The sequence below is a fragment of the Polypterus senegalus genome, chromosome 10 (genome assembly GCF_016835505.1).
Source record: "Polypterus senegalus isolate Bchr_013 chromosome 10, ASM1683550v1, whole genome shotgun sequence".
Lineage (NCBI taxonomy): Eukaryota > Metazoa > Chordata > Cladistia > Polypteriformes > Polypteridae > Polypterus > Polypterus senegalus.
This window is the reverse complement of record NC_053163.1, coordinates 93,854,476-93,871,640: the sequence shown is the minus strand read 5'-3', so window position 1 is coordinate 93,871,640 and position 17,165 is coordinate 93,854,476. Positions and strand designations below refer to the sequence as shown.

The following is a 17,165-nucleotide window of genomic DNA, read 5'->3' as shown; positions in this document are numbered from 1 at the left end:
AAAGAAAAATAATAACAGCATGCATTTCTCCTTAACAAAGACCAAGATACCAGTCACAACATTCTTTTATATGAGTATCTTCCTTAAACATAGTCAAAAAAAATAAAAATATAAAAGCTAGATTCTTTAATTTTCTCACTTACAATATCACCCTATAATTTGCAATGGCATAAAGACTTTAATTCTCCGATGATTACTAGGCCTGTTTTGATTCTTTCACCAGAGATGCAAACTGAAACAATACAATAGCATATCTGCATGCCAATTTTAAAGAGACTTTTTCCTCATTTAAACCTAATACATCCTTCCTAATTAAGAACAATCCTTTTGATAATATTCATAGATATTTAAAAGTAAAATGTAAAAAAATGAACAGAACAGTAACCAACACTAAAGTAAATAAAGTCTTTCTGGTCTCTATAGTGTCTCTCTGAGGTATTAACAATTACATACTGTCCAAGTCCCCCCTGTACCATTAACTTGTGACTAGAATATAATATACAGTATGAATTTATACCCAAATAAAATGTTAATTCAGAAGTATCTCCTTTTTCAGCCAGAGAAAGAAATACACATTAGGATGTGTGGTATGTAGAACACTAACTAGGCTGAATATAAAATATAAGTACAGTGCTGCTAAAACACACTTAAAGCCTAACTTCACATATATATAATGTATACAACATCCATCCATCATCCAACCTGCTATATCCTAAGTACTGGGTCACAGGGGTCTGCTGGAGCCAATCCCAGCCAACACAGGGCGCAAGGCAGGAAGCCAGCCCACCACAGGGCATACACACACACCCCTCCTGTTTTTAGAAGATGTCAGAATAAGGAAGAAGACCACACATATTATGGTAATGAAAACAAAATATTAAAAAAAAAAACTTTTCTGTGCTTTTTTAAAATTTCTAGTTTAGCAGCTTTCCTCATACTTTATATTTAACAAATATGCAATATTAGTTTTTTTCAGAAAAATTACATTTCATGCAGATACCTACTTGAATATATTAGAAATTGCATGTTTAGTAAATTACCATACATCATAATTAAATGCCATAAAACTGAATTATTTTACTAAATTATTACAAGAAAGCTATTGAAATAGCCTATCATTCAACATGTGCCAGTCTCTTTCTTTGTTTAGATAACCTTCAACAGGTAAATGACGTAAGGTTTGTGTCTTTTGCTGTTCTATAAAGAAACAAAAAGCAAATTAATTATTGCGATTTTAAGGATTACCCCCTCTGTTGTACTTATTTTTTCAATTTTAGGTTTGAATTAATGAAAAGATATAGCAAAATTAAATGGTAATTAGATATTACATCCTCTGTGAATCTCCAATTGCCTTAACATTTAAAATCAATCTTAACATGTGACTTTATCCCAGTTACCAAGGTTCTTACACAGTACTGTAGTTTCTGCAGAAATATTTTGTTTATCTGCTTGTGTCCCTTACTAGGGCTGCAACAATTAGTCGACTTAATCAACGACGTTGACTACAAAAAATCGTCGACACAGATTTTTTATTGTCAATGCATTATAAACAGAACCTTCAATAGAGGCTCCACGAACGTCTGGGGGGCAGTATCGTTTGTTATTGTTTGCCAAGACTGCACATAGTCCTACCAACGAAGAAGAACATCTGAGGAGAAGAAGAATGTAGAGAAAAATAAACGTGGTTGCAATGGCGAGTCAGATAAGAGTTGGGGGAAGGAGATGAAAAAATATTGAGATAGAAACTTTCTAAAGTGAGGGAGCACTTCACAGAAAAAGAAAAAAAAGGTGAATGCAGATTATGTAAAGCAGAGCTTTCTTTTCACGGCAGCACCATCGCAATGCATGAGCATCTGAAACGAAAGCATCCTGGAGATGTGATGCCACCGTCTCTTGAGAATTTAAGCTGGTGCTGTTAGTTAGTTAGTTAGCATCAGATCAGCAGAGGAGGGAGAGCGTGTACGAGACTGAGAAAATAAAAGTAAAAAACAAATTTACACCCGATCTGTTCATTTTCAAATAATATTGCATTAGTGCGATGATGTTTTCTGATTGGTACTATTCAAGTCATACAATGCTTTTTTCAAAATGTCACATATATTTGACTCTTTCTTCTCTTTCTTCCCCCCAAACCCCCACCCAAACATTCTTTCCTCTGCATGTCCTGAAGTCCTGTGCAGACTGGGCAAGATCGGGGGAAAAAAAACGCGGTCATTGATTACAACCGCAAGAAGGTACACAAATTAATATAAATAATGTTGCATCTGTGCCGCAATGTTTTCCGAAATGTACTATAAGGTCATAAAATGAATAATTCCAAATATCATATATACAAATGTCTCTGTTTTTTTGTCAGTGCGGCTTTGACATTACAGGCCTTAAGGCCCATACTAACTCAGCGTAAGCAGGAACACTCACTAAAATTGTATAAAAAAAAAAATCAAGTGACAATGAGATACGAATAAGTCAGATTCGCCAGCGTTACTGTGTCAGCTTTTATCCATCCAGATCAGAGAATTTCCAGTTCTATTGTCTCAAAACACCACTCACATCAACAGTTATTCCCAGTTTCAGATAACAAGTAACAGTATGTATCATGATCGTGACTGAGAGAATAAAAGTGGAAAAAAAACGGTAACTTTTACAAGTACTAAACATTTAATACAGTGGCTGTTACAGACGCAAATCAAATGTATGTGTTTATTGTATAACATTAACATTGAGAGCAACTAACTACTGAAAACGGTAAATATACAATGGTCACAATAATATTAAAACATCTGATTATTTTCAAATTCATATGTTTCACTGGTTATTTAAATTTGAGTATTATTAATTTTAATCGTGTTAATGCAGAGACATCAGGATGACATTCACAGGTTGACGGACCTGATGAGGTAAGACATGCACTGGAGCCCAGAAAAGGATGTGCAACCACAGGTCACAGGCATCAAAATAGTCAGGCATGAAATAATCGTGACTAATCGAAAAATAAATTGCACGATTAGTCGACTACCAAAATAATTATTAGTTGCAGCCCTATCCCTTACTAATGTATTTCTTGTTTAATCCAGTGCTGCCTTTCTTCCTAACATATGGAATATACTGGATTTCCTTCCCCACCATTGACTGTTACCCTCTTAAACATAACATTATAAAATAAACTGCACAAAATTTAAAGTAGTTTAATTTTTTGATTTGCTTACATGCTATATATAGTATTTGATGCATTAAAAAGTTTGTGACAAAAATGAACATATATACATAATTGAAAAACAATTACTAATGAAACAGTCAGGACTGAAACTCTCGTAGTTTTATAAATTTAATGTCTTAAGAATTTAAAATCTATCAGCGTTCTAACCTGCTTATGCAATTCAGTGCCACAGAGAGTTGGTACCTATCCTGGCCGCAGTAAGTGCAAGGTGGAAACCACTGCCAGTTGTTGGCAGGGCACACTCATTTAGACTACTTAGTCTTCATTTAGGGCAGTTTAGTGCTTATGATTAACATTCAGAAAGCTCTGAACAGGCAGCACTTGGGCCAGTAATCGAAATCAGTACTCTGCAGCAGTGACACAAAAGTTCTAGCAAGACACCACCATTTTGGATTGGCAACAATTTGTGAGATACTGTATACAGTAAATTGTTTCTGTATTTACATTTAATTAACTGGCTGATGGCTTTATCCAACATTTGTAATGCAATTTGTTACATTTCTGAAGGGTCTGAAGTCCAGTCCTGAAAAACACTTAGTTTCACTGAAAAGCATTTATCATATTACAAAGACTAAAACCAATGAACTTCTAAAGCACAGATGCAGGATAACATCACATTAGTAAAGTATTAAAAATGACTAAAGCTACATTTCAAGTAAACCCAGGCTTAGTGTAGCTGTCCCATTTAAATGAACCAACCTAACCACCTACGTATTTTGATACAATTTCTTTGATTTCTCCATTAGAGAACATTCTATGATCTTTATAAGCAAAATTTTTTAAATAAATGTCAGCGTTATAGCATGTATACAGTAACAATCTGTAAACAATGTTCCCTTCTGGGTTATATGATGAGAAAAACAAAATGAGTAACCTAAATACCTTGCCTCTGCCAATGCAATATACAGTAGTTACTCATAATGAAAAAAAAACCTGCCTAGCCATTCCAAAGCAAATTTCCGAAACGCTTAAACATAGCAGATTTCACTGACATCTCAGCACCTTCATTGGTTAAGTGGCCAAGCTCTCTTTTTCTCAGTGCAACTGTGTAAGTCTCACAAGAAGCCACCATTTCTGGCTGTCAGCCACCTGGTTACTAGGATTACGAGCGAAATGCACCCCTGACAATATGCAGATAAACACATGGCCAATAACTTGTCCTAATAAAAATACATTTGCCATTTTCTTTAATGAACCATCCTACATTTAACTGGACAGGAGCCAGTTTTCAATAAACGTCTGCAAAGTAACATTTTTTTTCTTTTATTACACATTTGAACATTTTACATGTAATCAACAATTAACATGAAGCACTAATGACCAGTTACGATAGCAGCTATCATGGCAATCTGTTTACGAATTATATCGGTAAACCTGCACCCTGTCACAGAAGTAGTCTGTGGAAGGCCTGGTCCACTATGAAGTAAATGCCTATTCATCACAAGGTACCCTATAGTGAGATGACTGGAAGGGCTGCATACACTTTACATTACTAACAGGAAGCATACAACAAAAGCTTTACTTTCATAAAGCAGTTTTTATGGTCATCAACATGCCAAAACGCGAATTTATAGAAACGTATAAACATATTGTTTGAGTGCAGGAGATGCCATGTTTTGTTCACCGTCATTGAACAATAATAATATCCCAGAAGCTGGATGCCAACCTGCAGCCAGTTATTTTAAATCCAACTCTTTATCGACCAAGCCCGTCCTTGGATAATACAGTAATATAATAACTGAAGACTGACACATACAAAAAACGTGTCTGGTAGCACTTTTCACGAAATTGAGCCTTTTTTTTTTTTAATTATAGAAGATGGAAACTGTCAGTCTGCCAATGTAAGGGCGGGACTGTACAGTAGCAGAAATAATCAAAAGGATCAAACACGTTTTCTCGGTACAATCGGGCAACAGCGTGAAAAAAAAGTTATGCGCACTTTCTTTTGATAAAAAAACAAGAGATTGACAAATAACTCGACTAAAAGACACCAGAAGAGAATGTGGGAAGACTGATGGAGTCGCTGGCTGCCTGTTTTCGCGAAGGCAAAGCGGGCCGCGCGAGTGGGTGGGTCTCCGGTTTTTCATCTGCCGCTTTCTTCATTGTCTGAATAATTAACACACATAAGGTACACAGCCTGAAAACAATACAGTTAATATGTCAAAAAAATGAACCGCTTACCTGGCAGTGACGAATTCAACGACACTTTCACTTTAAAAGCCCCCGCGTGAAGTGCAAAAACAGCACAGCTCGTCGCGTCGTCGCCCTCGTGTGCTGAGCCCCGACAACTTAAAGCAATTAGATTCAGAAAGCGGATGGAAAGCAAGCAACGGCCGCTACGACAGACAAACTGACACGAGTAAGGTGCAAGGACAAATGTGAAAAGCGAAAAATATGCAGTCCTCACAGAACGGTGATAAGCGCTGCTGTGAAGCGCGCCACCATTTTAGGGGAATCCCTGTCTGTCGCTGTCAAGAGGGCGGGGCCGCTGCTGTTGGGCTGCCAGGCGAGCGCCGCCCAACCACCAGCTCGTCTGGGCCCAGCCAGGCGGGTGCCACAAGGCCGGCTGCGCGCAGTCTAGCGACCAGTGAAGCAGCTGTACCTGGGCCCCGGTGGCGCGCGGATCTCTTGATTTGTTGTGCCCGCATTATTTGGGTCGGAGATTCTGCTGACGTTGCATTAACACACGGCTCTAAAAACGCAGTAGTGAAGCGCTGCAATCAAATCAAGGAGCATACATTTCATGCGATAAATCTAATACAGTACTAGAAACACCTTCAAAATGGGATACGGTAAAAAAGTTACATCGCTGCCATGAGGTAGATATAGTATTTGAACAGGCTATTTTTTTAGTGCTAGAAGTCCCATTATGGACGACAACCCTTCTAACCTTTAGGTGTTCGTTGAACGTGTAGTAGCCTACTGATGATTCTTCTCTTTGTATCTCAGGTGTTCTGTGACTGTCTTGAACAGGACGTGCACAGGCGACTGAACTCGAAAAGAACACTTCATGTGGATCAATACAATAAAATCTGCCTATCCTCCAAGTAACAGGGCCGACTTCATCTGTAGTGAAATCAGTTCAACAGTGCACTCGCATAACAATTTGATTTTTTGTACAAAACCTTCACACAGCATTGGACTTTTTTTATAATTATTACATAGCTCCATTGCTGAAAACCTACAGTACTTACTGAAGACAGATAGATTTATTTTATATGGAGTTCTCCACTGCTACAGGACTGCATTTTTAGGAATCTGCTTTTTGCATAAACCCTGAAAGCAAGTTTTAATTCAAGACAACTCTATGAACAACGTTACATGATTTGATTACACAAAAAACAGGCATTTGTCATACGTTTCTCTATGACATATTACTTGCATAAGGAAACCAAGAATCAACATTTTTACGTAGCTGTCTTATCATTATGACATGGATTGACTGTTACCAAATATTTTTTTGCTACACAAAAAGTGAAAACATATCAGTCTCAAAAATATTGGTATGATAAAAAATTTGCACACGACAGATGTCTGAACAAACCATCAGATACAAAAACTATGGAACAACAAAGGATTTAGTGTCAATTATCAGGGTTTACTTAGATGGCAGGTGTATCCCACCTACCCATTCTGTTCCTTTGCCTTCCACACAGATTTTGTAAGGAGTTTAGATAAATGCTGAAAATTAAGTCATGTTAGAAAGGTGTGGTTTGAGAATTACCAAGTGGATGTACAGAAGCTTACAGATATATAGAAGACAGAAGTAAAATGTATAGGATAGGGAACGTGATAAGTTGTGCTGAGGTGATTTGGACACATGAAGCAAAATGATGACATTGAAGATAAGGACATGAGGCATGCTGAAGATGTAAATAGAAGCAGTGGGGGATAGGTGGGCTCAGTAAGAAATGTAAAGAATATTTATAATGAGCATATCTATCTTACGGTAAAATTCTAATTCTTTTGCCTGATACGTTTCGTTACTAATTTGTGATGTAAATGACTAACTGAATTTCTCATGTAGGAATAATAAAGCTCTGCTTCATCTTGACTCTAAAAATGAAATATCACAGATAAAACCCTTAGGTCTCCAGACTGGACACTCTCAGAGATTTATGTGCACATCAATATCCTGCCTATGGAAATGATAAACATGAGGAAAGAACCGGTGCAATTTTTGCCAATTCTATACCCTTTTTAAAAATTATCTGTGGCTAAAGCAACGAACTCGAGCACATATCACTTCACAAATGCAGGAACTGAATGGCATTAAAACAGCAGCTCCTGATTGTTGTATTCCTGCTACACTTTGTTTAATTTGATGGGTTTATAACCACCGGAAACCAACAGTGTTTTCCAGAGATGTTGTTGTAAGAGGCGCCAATTGTCTTTTTAGCCTAAGTATCTTAAAACGTCCTCAACATCTTGGGTAACAGAAAGGTACCAGTCAAACATCAAGCTGTAAATCTCCACCAAGATAATGGAGAATCTTTCTGAAAATAAGAAGTGAGATAATCCTGAAATGAGTCCCTGCCATCTCAGTTAATTCATTGCAAAGGGGTGATCCATTGACACGTCAGCACTTTGCAGGTGTCCAGAATATATAAACTTACAGTACATGATAACATTACAAAATCAATAAAGGGGCTTTGAAACCATTGCTACTTATGCACAACTTTGTGTTCTATTATGGTTTTTGTTTTAGACGAGCAGTGATTAACTCAGAAATCAAATAACAAATTACCCACTTAGACTTTCATTAATTACACTAACCTAGGTGGCTTGATTTTGGCTTACTGTCTGACTATAAGCAATACTGTAGGCCTATATTTCATGTTTTTCAACTATTACAAAATATTGTAAGAAATGTACAATATTTCTGTACTTGTAATGAAACTAAGAATCAACCATTTTATTTTCACTATGAAAAGTCAGTATATAAAATAAAAAATATATTTCTGTTAGGAAATCAAATGGAAATTACAGTGATTTTTTTTCCCTCCCTGTAACTCAGAGTCACCTTAAGGAGACACTTTTGTCTACCAGGACAAATGGCAATTGCAAGATAATAATAATAATAATAATAATAATTATTATTATTGATTACATTTATATAGCGCTTTCACCAGGCAAGAGTTTCCCAGTATACTCACATTAGGCCTCGTCCTCCCCAGCAAGGCACATTTAGAGTGAGACAGACACAAAAAGAGAGACTATCTTTAATCTATTGTTCAAGAACTTATATTGTGGGTTGAGGTTTATCTTCATCTGGCTATATCACCTGGCAATTTTTCAAACTCCTTTAAAAGCCTTGACTCCTTTCCAACCAGAGAAGTCACATATCAGCAACTTATTTTTATTGGAAGGTGTAGGCTGTCTCCATCTGTCCCAAAGATGCCTGTCATTGAACTAAGATCATGCACGTAACTCACCCTTTGTCATAAAGGTGTTGAGACCAAACTGTAAGTAAGAGCTTCTTTTTCATGTTGAGTATGAGCACATTATTTGGGTGACCTGGCCATCAGTGTCACCCTTCAATAGTCCTCTCATTGGTGAGGACCTTGTAGAGCTCAACTAGACCCTCTATCTGGGTAGCGTGTGTACTGCTAGATCACATGGTATTGCCCTTTGAATATGGTTTAAAAGACAACAGTAAAACACTTTAGCAATCTTAACATAACAGGCTTCAATATAATGTAGTAGGCCTCAGCATGGCAGACAAGCGTGTATGTGGTGTACGAGTGTATATTTGTAACTTTGCTTTCAAATGTAAACCACTTTTTATAAATGTGCATAGAGATAAAGTACCAGTTTGCATTACTTTTAGACAGACTGTCTTGACCTGTTTGGGACTGATAAGACCATCCAGGCTTGAATGGAACTGATAACAGCAAGGCTAGTAAAAATAATGTAGTAAAAAAAAAACATAAGGGAAAAGCATGCACATTTAATGTGTTGTGAGAAGGCGATAGTGAATTGTCAGAGCAAATTATCCCAGGGCAGTTTTTCCAGCTGACTCACAAGCTGTACATCTGTACAATATCCCTTTGTATATACAGAAACCTATTCTTTTTTCAGCTTTGTTCAACCACACATTTACACCTGCTACACTGAGTCTACACACATCTTTCATTATACAAAAATCTGTACCTTCCTGTCAAATACCTCCAGTAGCACTTTTATCAATATACATTGGGTTCACAGTTTGTTTGACACAGGCTATTCAGCCCAACAAATTTTGTTAATACTATCCAGTGTGATCTATGGCCAGCCAGTCATCCTGGCCAATACCCACAGACCGCCAGGTGGAACCCTTCCTGCAGCATGGAGGTGTCCCGAATACCAGCAGGGAATTATGGACAATGGAGTTTTCATCCTCAGCCCTGCTGGATACCACAGGGGCCACTAGATGGAGCTGCAGGGAGAAGCAAAGAATATTTACCCGACACCTCGGAAGTACGTCCGAGTCACATGGACAAGAGGAATGACGTGCTTCCGGGGTGAAGAAAAAGGACTTTTTATCTGACCCAGAAGTGTTTCTAGTCACATGGGCAGAGGGAGCGAAACACTTCCAGGTCAAGGACTACAACAACAACAACATTTATTTATATAGCACATTTTCATACAAACAGTAGCTCAAAGTGCTTTACATATTAAAGAATAGAAAAATGAAAGACACAATTATAAAACAAAATAAATCAACATTAACATCGAATAAGAGTAAGGTTCAATGGCCAGGGGGGACAGAAAAAACAAAAAACTCCAGACGGCTGGAGAAAAAATAAAATCTGTAGGGATTCCAGACCATGAGACCGCCCAGTCCCCTCTGGGCATTCTACCTAATATAAATGAAACAGTCCTCTTTGGATTTAGGATTCTCACGGAAGGGCTTGATGATGATGATGGTCACGTAGACTTCTGCCTTTTAATCCGTCCATCATTGTTTGAGCATCATGAAGCTTTGAGTAGGTGGTTTGTGGCGCAGGCCACCACCACAAAGAAACCGGAAAAAGAAACAGAAAAGAGAGTAGGGGTCAGTACCGATTTTAGAGCCACCATGAATAGTTATTTTGAGGAGACTGAACATATAGAGTATCAGGATTAAGTTAAATTACGATTAAAATTAAGTTATAAAAAGGCCATGTTAAAGTAATGTGTTTTCAGCAGTGTTTTAAAGTGCTCTACTGTATCAGCCTGGCGAATTCCTATTGGCAGGCTATTCCAGATTTTAGGTGCATAGCAGCAGAAGGCCGCCTCACCACTTCTTTTTTGTTTTGTTCTTGGAATTCTAAGGAGACACTCATTTGAGGATCTGAGGTTACGATTTGGAATATAAGGTGTCAGACATTCCGATATATAAGATGGGGTGAGATTATTTAAGGCTTTATAAACCATAAGCAGAATTTTAAAGTCAATCCTGAATGACACAGGTAACCAGTGTAGTGACATTAAAACTGGAGAAATGTGTTCGGATTTTCTTTTCCTAGTTAGGATTCTAGCAGCTGCATTCTGCACTCGTTGCAAACGATTTATATCTTTTTTGGGTAGTCCTGAGAGGAGTGCATTACAGTAATCTAGTCGACTGAAAACAAACGCGTGAACTAATTTCTCAGCATCTTTCAGTGATATAAGCGGTCTAACTTTACTTATGTTTCTTAAGTGAAAAAATGCTGTCCTCGTGGTCAGATTAATATGTGATTTAAAATTCAGATTACAGTCAACAATCACCCCTAAGCTTTTTACCTCCGTCTTGACTTTTAATCCTAATGTATCCAGTTTATTTCTAATAGCCTCATTGTATCCATTATTGCTGATCACTAAAATTTCAGTTTTCTCTTTATTTAACTTGAGAAAATTACTATTCATCCATTCTGAGATACTAGTCTATAGTACTAGACTATAAAGGACTGTGGGAAATCCTCAGACAAAGAGCTGAGCTGGGTGGAAGGGTGGCAACGCGTCTGGGAGAGTTGGAGGAGTGTATTATTGTGGATTAGTTATTTAGAAGATAGTTATATAATGAGTATTGTGGAGTGGAGGGTGTTTTGTGCACTGCTGTTGATTAATAAAAAGTCGTATTTTTGGAATTTTACCTGGTGTCTGGCGTATCGTCTGAGGGTTCAAGAGGACGATAGCGCCTCCTATCTGTCAAACCAGTTAATTCTTCCAAAATAACATCAAGTCCCTAAAGTTCTAGAGTCTACTACACTGCTTGGTAGCTTATTTCATGTGTCTATGGTTTTCTATGTAAAGAAAAACTTCCTAATTTACCCTTAATAAGAATAACAAGTTTCCAACTGTGTCCCCGTGTTCTTGATGAACTCATTTTAAAATAACAGTCACGATCCACTGTACTAATTCCCTTCATAATTTTAAATGCTTTAGTCATGTCACCTCTTAATCTTCTTTTGCTTAAACTGGAAAGGTTTCCTCATAACTCACCCCCAGTAGCCCTGGAATCAGCTTAGTCGCTCTTCTCTGGGCTTTTTCTAGCACTGCTATGTCCTCTTTTGTAACCTGGAGAAAAAAAAAACTATACATAGTACTCGAGATGAGGCCTCACCAGTGCATTATAAAGCTTGAGCATGACCTCCTCTAACTAGTACTCCACCTTCTTAATGGCTTCTGAACACTGATCTGGCAGGTGAGAGTGCCGAGTCCTCTATGACTCCTAGAAAGATGCACAGGATGAGTTTATTGAAGAAAAAAATATCTTTACACGTCAAGGTACAGTGCTGTATATATAAATTTGTGAATTTCCCCTTGGGATTAATAAAGTATTTATCTATCTATCTATAGATTATTATCACAGGTATACTGGACATAAATGTTTAAGCATAGTATGTTGAACATTTATGGAAGCTTATTCACATGGCTGATCCTGCACTCTAATCCCCAATGGTCATGCAAAAAGAGAATTTCTCTTCGGGGGATTAACAAAATATATTAAATGAAAAAGTCAGATCAAATCACTCAAAAAATGTGCATTATTTCACAATTACTGTTTTTTTGCAAAGGTATTGCTTTATTTTACAAACATATTGCCTACTGCTTCTAGTAATATTGTGCACATGCTTGTGGTCATCTACTGACAGCTATTAATGAAGGTATTAAGCACACAGGTAGTGTGGAATCCAATGTCAACAAAAGATGAAAAAAGCTATACTTATACATTTAGTTTTAATCAGGTTAAAGTTTTGTATATTTAGTACAGATGTTTTAACATTCCTGCTTGATAGTGCCAGGAGTTGAATGGGATTTACATGTTCTACCCATGCATTTATGGAATGATTGGTATCACTGATTACCTGTTTTAACTCTAAATACTACAAATGTGTCAGTAATGCTTCTCAATCAGGGCACAGAAGGTGAAGGTTATGGGTGTGTTGCATGGAGACCCATAGATAAAGTTGCTGGTGGATAAAAGTACAGCACTCTGTCTTCAAGGACGGCCCTGTGACCCTAAACTGGCCAGATTAAATTTACCCATTAACACATGGAGGATTAAATGTATACTTATAATGTCTTTTCAGTCCTTGTCGCTTGATTGCACGCTATGCACATATTTAATCTTTCCCTCAATAGCTGGCTCTTGTTCACAGATGCACAAACATTCATAATATCAACATCTACAATTCACACAAACAAACTATTGTTAATCTACAATAACTGACATAGTGCCTTTGGACTGTGAATGGAAGCCCATGGTGAGGATATACTGTAAAGTAAGCAGTGTGATGTATTGATACTGGACTTTAACCCACAAGGTTGCCAGTTGAATACCAGCTTCTGCCTAACTTTGTGACCATGAGCAAGTCACTAAATCAGATGGTGCTGCATTTTTTTGGTGTGCAAATTATTTAATTTGGAAAACCAAAAAGATATGTGGCCTTAACTAAAATGAAAAGTATTGACAAATAATCTATTTTTTATTTCAGGTTAGGGGGAGTCTTCTTCAGCAGCAACAGCAGCAAGGCACGAACAAAGGCTGAATACAGTGTCAGTCTATTGTGGGATACTGTCAAACGCACAACTTTACAAATTAGATCCACCAAATAATGCAACATGTAATGTATACTGAAAACTGGATTAGTATATCCTCCCCAGAAAACATGCAGATGCCATAAGGACAATATGCATGGTTGAGCCTTTGCATGCACATTGAGCAAGCAGCTGAGGCCTAACATTGTGATGCAACTACTGACATGTCCACTTGCACCAACCCACTTAGAAATAAACAAACATGAGTCATAATAATGTGATGATTTCATCTGCCACATGCACAAATCTAAAGACATACTATCTCAAAGAAAATATAGAACTATGAAAGCATAAAAATAAGTGTGTTTAAAGAGTGATACAGGATGCTTTACCATGGCAAATTAATTTCTTTTTATGTGGCAAGATGGTAATGACTTGTTAAAATGCTATATTCAGTCAATCAGTACTAGTATAATATAGTGCCTTGCACAGTATGCACTCATAGTATTTGACAGAACAAATAGGATTATAAAAGAGTGCCAGATTAGATAATTAATGGATATAATAAAAAAATAATGTGTAAATTAACAATTAATGCATTAATGAGGGATACTCGGGCGAGCCTAGGGAAGGACATGACATTAAGAGAAGTGAGCACTTCACTGTGAGAGCAGCAATTAATTTGATAAAGACAGACCCTCCATTCACTGATCTTGCTTAATCCAAGTCAGTGATGCAGGGGTTTGCTGGCACCTGTCCTAACATTGGGTATAAGGTAGAAACCAGTGCTAGACCAAGTGCCAGTCCACCACAGGGCATATTTGCTTATACCCCACACTCACTCACACAGGGAGGTTTTAGGGTCACCATATTAACTGGAAAGTGATTGGAATGTGGGAGCAAAATCAGACAAATCCCACATGGACCTGCTGAAAAAGTGTATTTTTCTCACAGATAGTTACCTGGCCAGGATTGAAACACAGCCTCCAGTATTTGCCCTGTTTAATTTTGTTGGTAAATATAAGTAATAAAATTAACTGCTGCAAATGTTCCCCACTACAAAATACTTTGCTATACCTTTTATAACCTGCCCTGGCCAAATTATCATGTTAGATCTCAGTCTGGTTTTGCTGCAATTTTGAGCCTTATGGTTGAATAATGCTCTTAATTAATTAGCATTATAATATTTATAAGATCTAATAACTAGATTCTTCAGCACTTCCTCATGATGTCCATAATAATTTGGATTTAGAACTTTGAAACAAAATTACCTTTCTGTCTCTAAGAAGAGCCAGGGTTGGGAATTTAGGGCAGTATCCCCATCTGAGTCGCAGGAGGCTGGAAATTAATAAACAGAATGAGCACAACGGAACACAGAAATGCTTCCTGGTGAGAAAGTCACACAGCATCACAGGAAACGCTGAAGGTGACTGTTCACTGGCACATTAATGAAGCGATTCATTAGCCTAAATGCCAAAGGACATTTCAGTTACAGAAATACACATTTAAACATGTTATTGTCTAACTGGGTGCTTTGGGGTTTTTCTTTCTTGAAGATCTTAGCAGGAAGTTTAATGTACAAGAAAGGCCAGTCTGATTATCTTTTCTGTTGTTGAATGATTGGTAATGCTAACCAAACCAAGATTAAGGCAAGACTGTCAACAGCCATTCAATGCAATTAATTATGCCAGAATGAATTAATAAGAAATGAATTATAATAAATGATGGAAGACAATGCATTCTGTTGAGCACCAGAGCACCCAGCCTGTGTGTTGCGTAGGTTACTTAAAAATAACTGTGCAATTGTCTAAACTGTGTAAAGCTAGTAAATTTAAATTAGCTTAGAACCAAAAGGAAATACAACAATTACTGATGATAATAATCAACTGTGACTTATGCATACTTATATGTTGTTACAAAACTTAAAAACAACAAGAAGAAGGCTATAATTTTGTTAAAATGTTTAAAGATGAAGTTGTTTATTGCCACATGCAGCCAGCACTAGTATTGTCAGAACAGAACTCCTACCTGCAGGTTGCTCTTATACTGGTACAATAAACAGACGCACATCATGTGCAAAACCCAATTCAGAACACAGTGCAGCATTCATAAGGTGCACAAAGCAGTCAGACAAGTGCAAAAGACAGGCGGCAATGCAAATCAGACAAGATAGTAAGACAGCCGCCAGTGAAAATATATGAAGGGTGGGGCTTGGTTTTGCAAAGCCACATGTGCAAATAATAGATACATATACAAACATAAATAATGTGGTATAGAATATTAAGATATGCTTTGATCAGATGTCCCTTTAGTTTGACCACCGGTTTGTACAATCTACAAGAGAACTGCAATATACTGTCTCCACATTACACACAGTCACATTAAGTCTCTTACTTTATCTTCCCCAGCACAGCCTTCAATGTCTCCAGGGGGTCATTTAGCCAGGCTAAGGTTCCCCCACCCACACTATCAGGCATAATGTTACTTGCTGGATTTTTCAGTCTTTAACACATTATACCCCCGCCTGGTATTTCAGAGACCCTCCCCTTAATATTTCAGTCTGAATGTCTCTAAACTTGAAATCTCTTCTGAGATACACTATGTGTTTCTAATTATGTCATCGTTCAAGGCTTACTGTAAAATGAGGCCATCAACCCAGAATTAGAAGTGAAACTCTGAAAATGGAGAACTTTAACTGCTACAGCTGCTACCGCCAATATATTTTACTATTGTTTTGACCTTCAGTCTTCAAATTCCAACAGTTTTTTGTACAGTATGTAATAAATTACAGTTTTAGATTCACAGGGAGCTGGAGCATATAATCTGCAACATCAGGCACGAGGTAGGAATAAACTTTGGACAAGGGGCCACTGCATCACAATCCTTATTCAATCTTTAAAAAATGGCCACAATTCATACCCCATCTTCTCTTCTGCCACAGTGCTGTAGGTCACTGGGCTGCTCCAGTTTGGGCATATTGTGATACACTTCTATTTACAGGGACATGAATAACAAAAATCTCAAAAAAGCCTATTATTTCGAATAGATGATACTGCCAAGCTCATTGCTGAAATAAGGCATGTGTTTTCATAAATTATTATAATATACTGAATTTTACTCAATATATGTATAACAAACACACCATACCTACTGGGCCTGAAAAAATCAGTATTTTCAGAGTTCTAGTTTCATTTTCCCCATTATTGTTAGTATCTTGGCTGTTCAGCCAACATTAAGAGTCTAATATTTGTGATGGCTTTCAATATTATGAGTTGAAGCAGTGTGAAACTGAAGGCTCGCATGTAGGAGTTTAAAACTTGTCCCTTTTAATTTCCCTTTGGGGACAAATAAAGTATCTATCTATCATATAGTACCTTTCATATCTATCTCTTCTCTTTAAACTGTAAGAAGGTTTGAAAAATACATACAATTATTCTTTAGTGTTCTACTACTGTATATAGTAATTGTCAAGATGCAAAAAACAATTTTCTTATCTATCACCACTACTAAAAAAATTAAAACTTTGTTGATAGAAAAATAAAATAAGCACTTCTCCATTTGTACTGTGTCAATACACAGATATACTGCACATAGCTAAACAAGCACAGGCCAAGAAGATCAACTTTCAAAGCACACAAGATCACTAAAAAAGGAAAATACTGCTCTCCAAGAGGCATTACTTACAATGAAAATCAGTCAGTCATTCCCAAGCCCACATTCAGAGTTGCAGAGGACTGGTGACTGATATGGCAGCACTGGGTGCAAGGCAGGAAACAGCCCTGGACTGGGGTCCATCTAAGGACCCACTCACACAGCTTTGGAGAAGTGGAAATAAACTCTACACGGGACAAGAATCCCAAGATTCTTGGATGCTAGATCCAAGAAGAACTGTGCTGCCCTGTAATGAATTACAATTATAAAAGCATTTACTAAAACCATCTTTAAGCTTATCCCATTTTGCTGG

At 37.3% G+C, this 17,165-nt stretch overlaps 1 protein-coding gene across 2 annotated transcripts in view; it reads right to left on the bottom strand.

Annotated features, from left to right (window-relative positions):
- Positions 1-5,660, bottom strand: part of mbnl3 (muscleblind-like splicing regulator 3) — a 183,661-nt gene extending 178,001 nt beyond the window's left edge. For both annotated transcript variants that reach the window (XM_039766224.1, XM_039766225.1), the window contains exon 1: positions 5,399-5,660. The gene's annotated coding sequence lies outside the window, so the exon portion shown is untranslated. The remainder of the gene's footprint in view (positions 1-5,398) is intronic.
- Between the last annotated feature and the right edge of the window lie 11,505 nt (positions 5,661-17,165).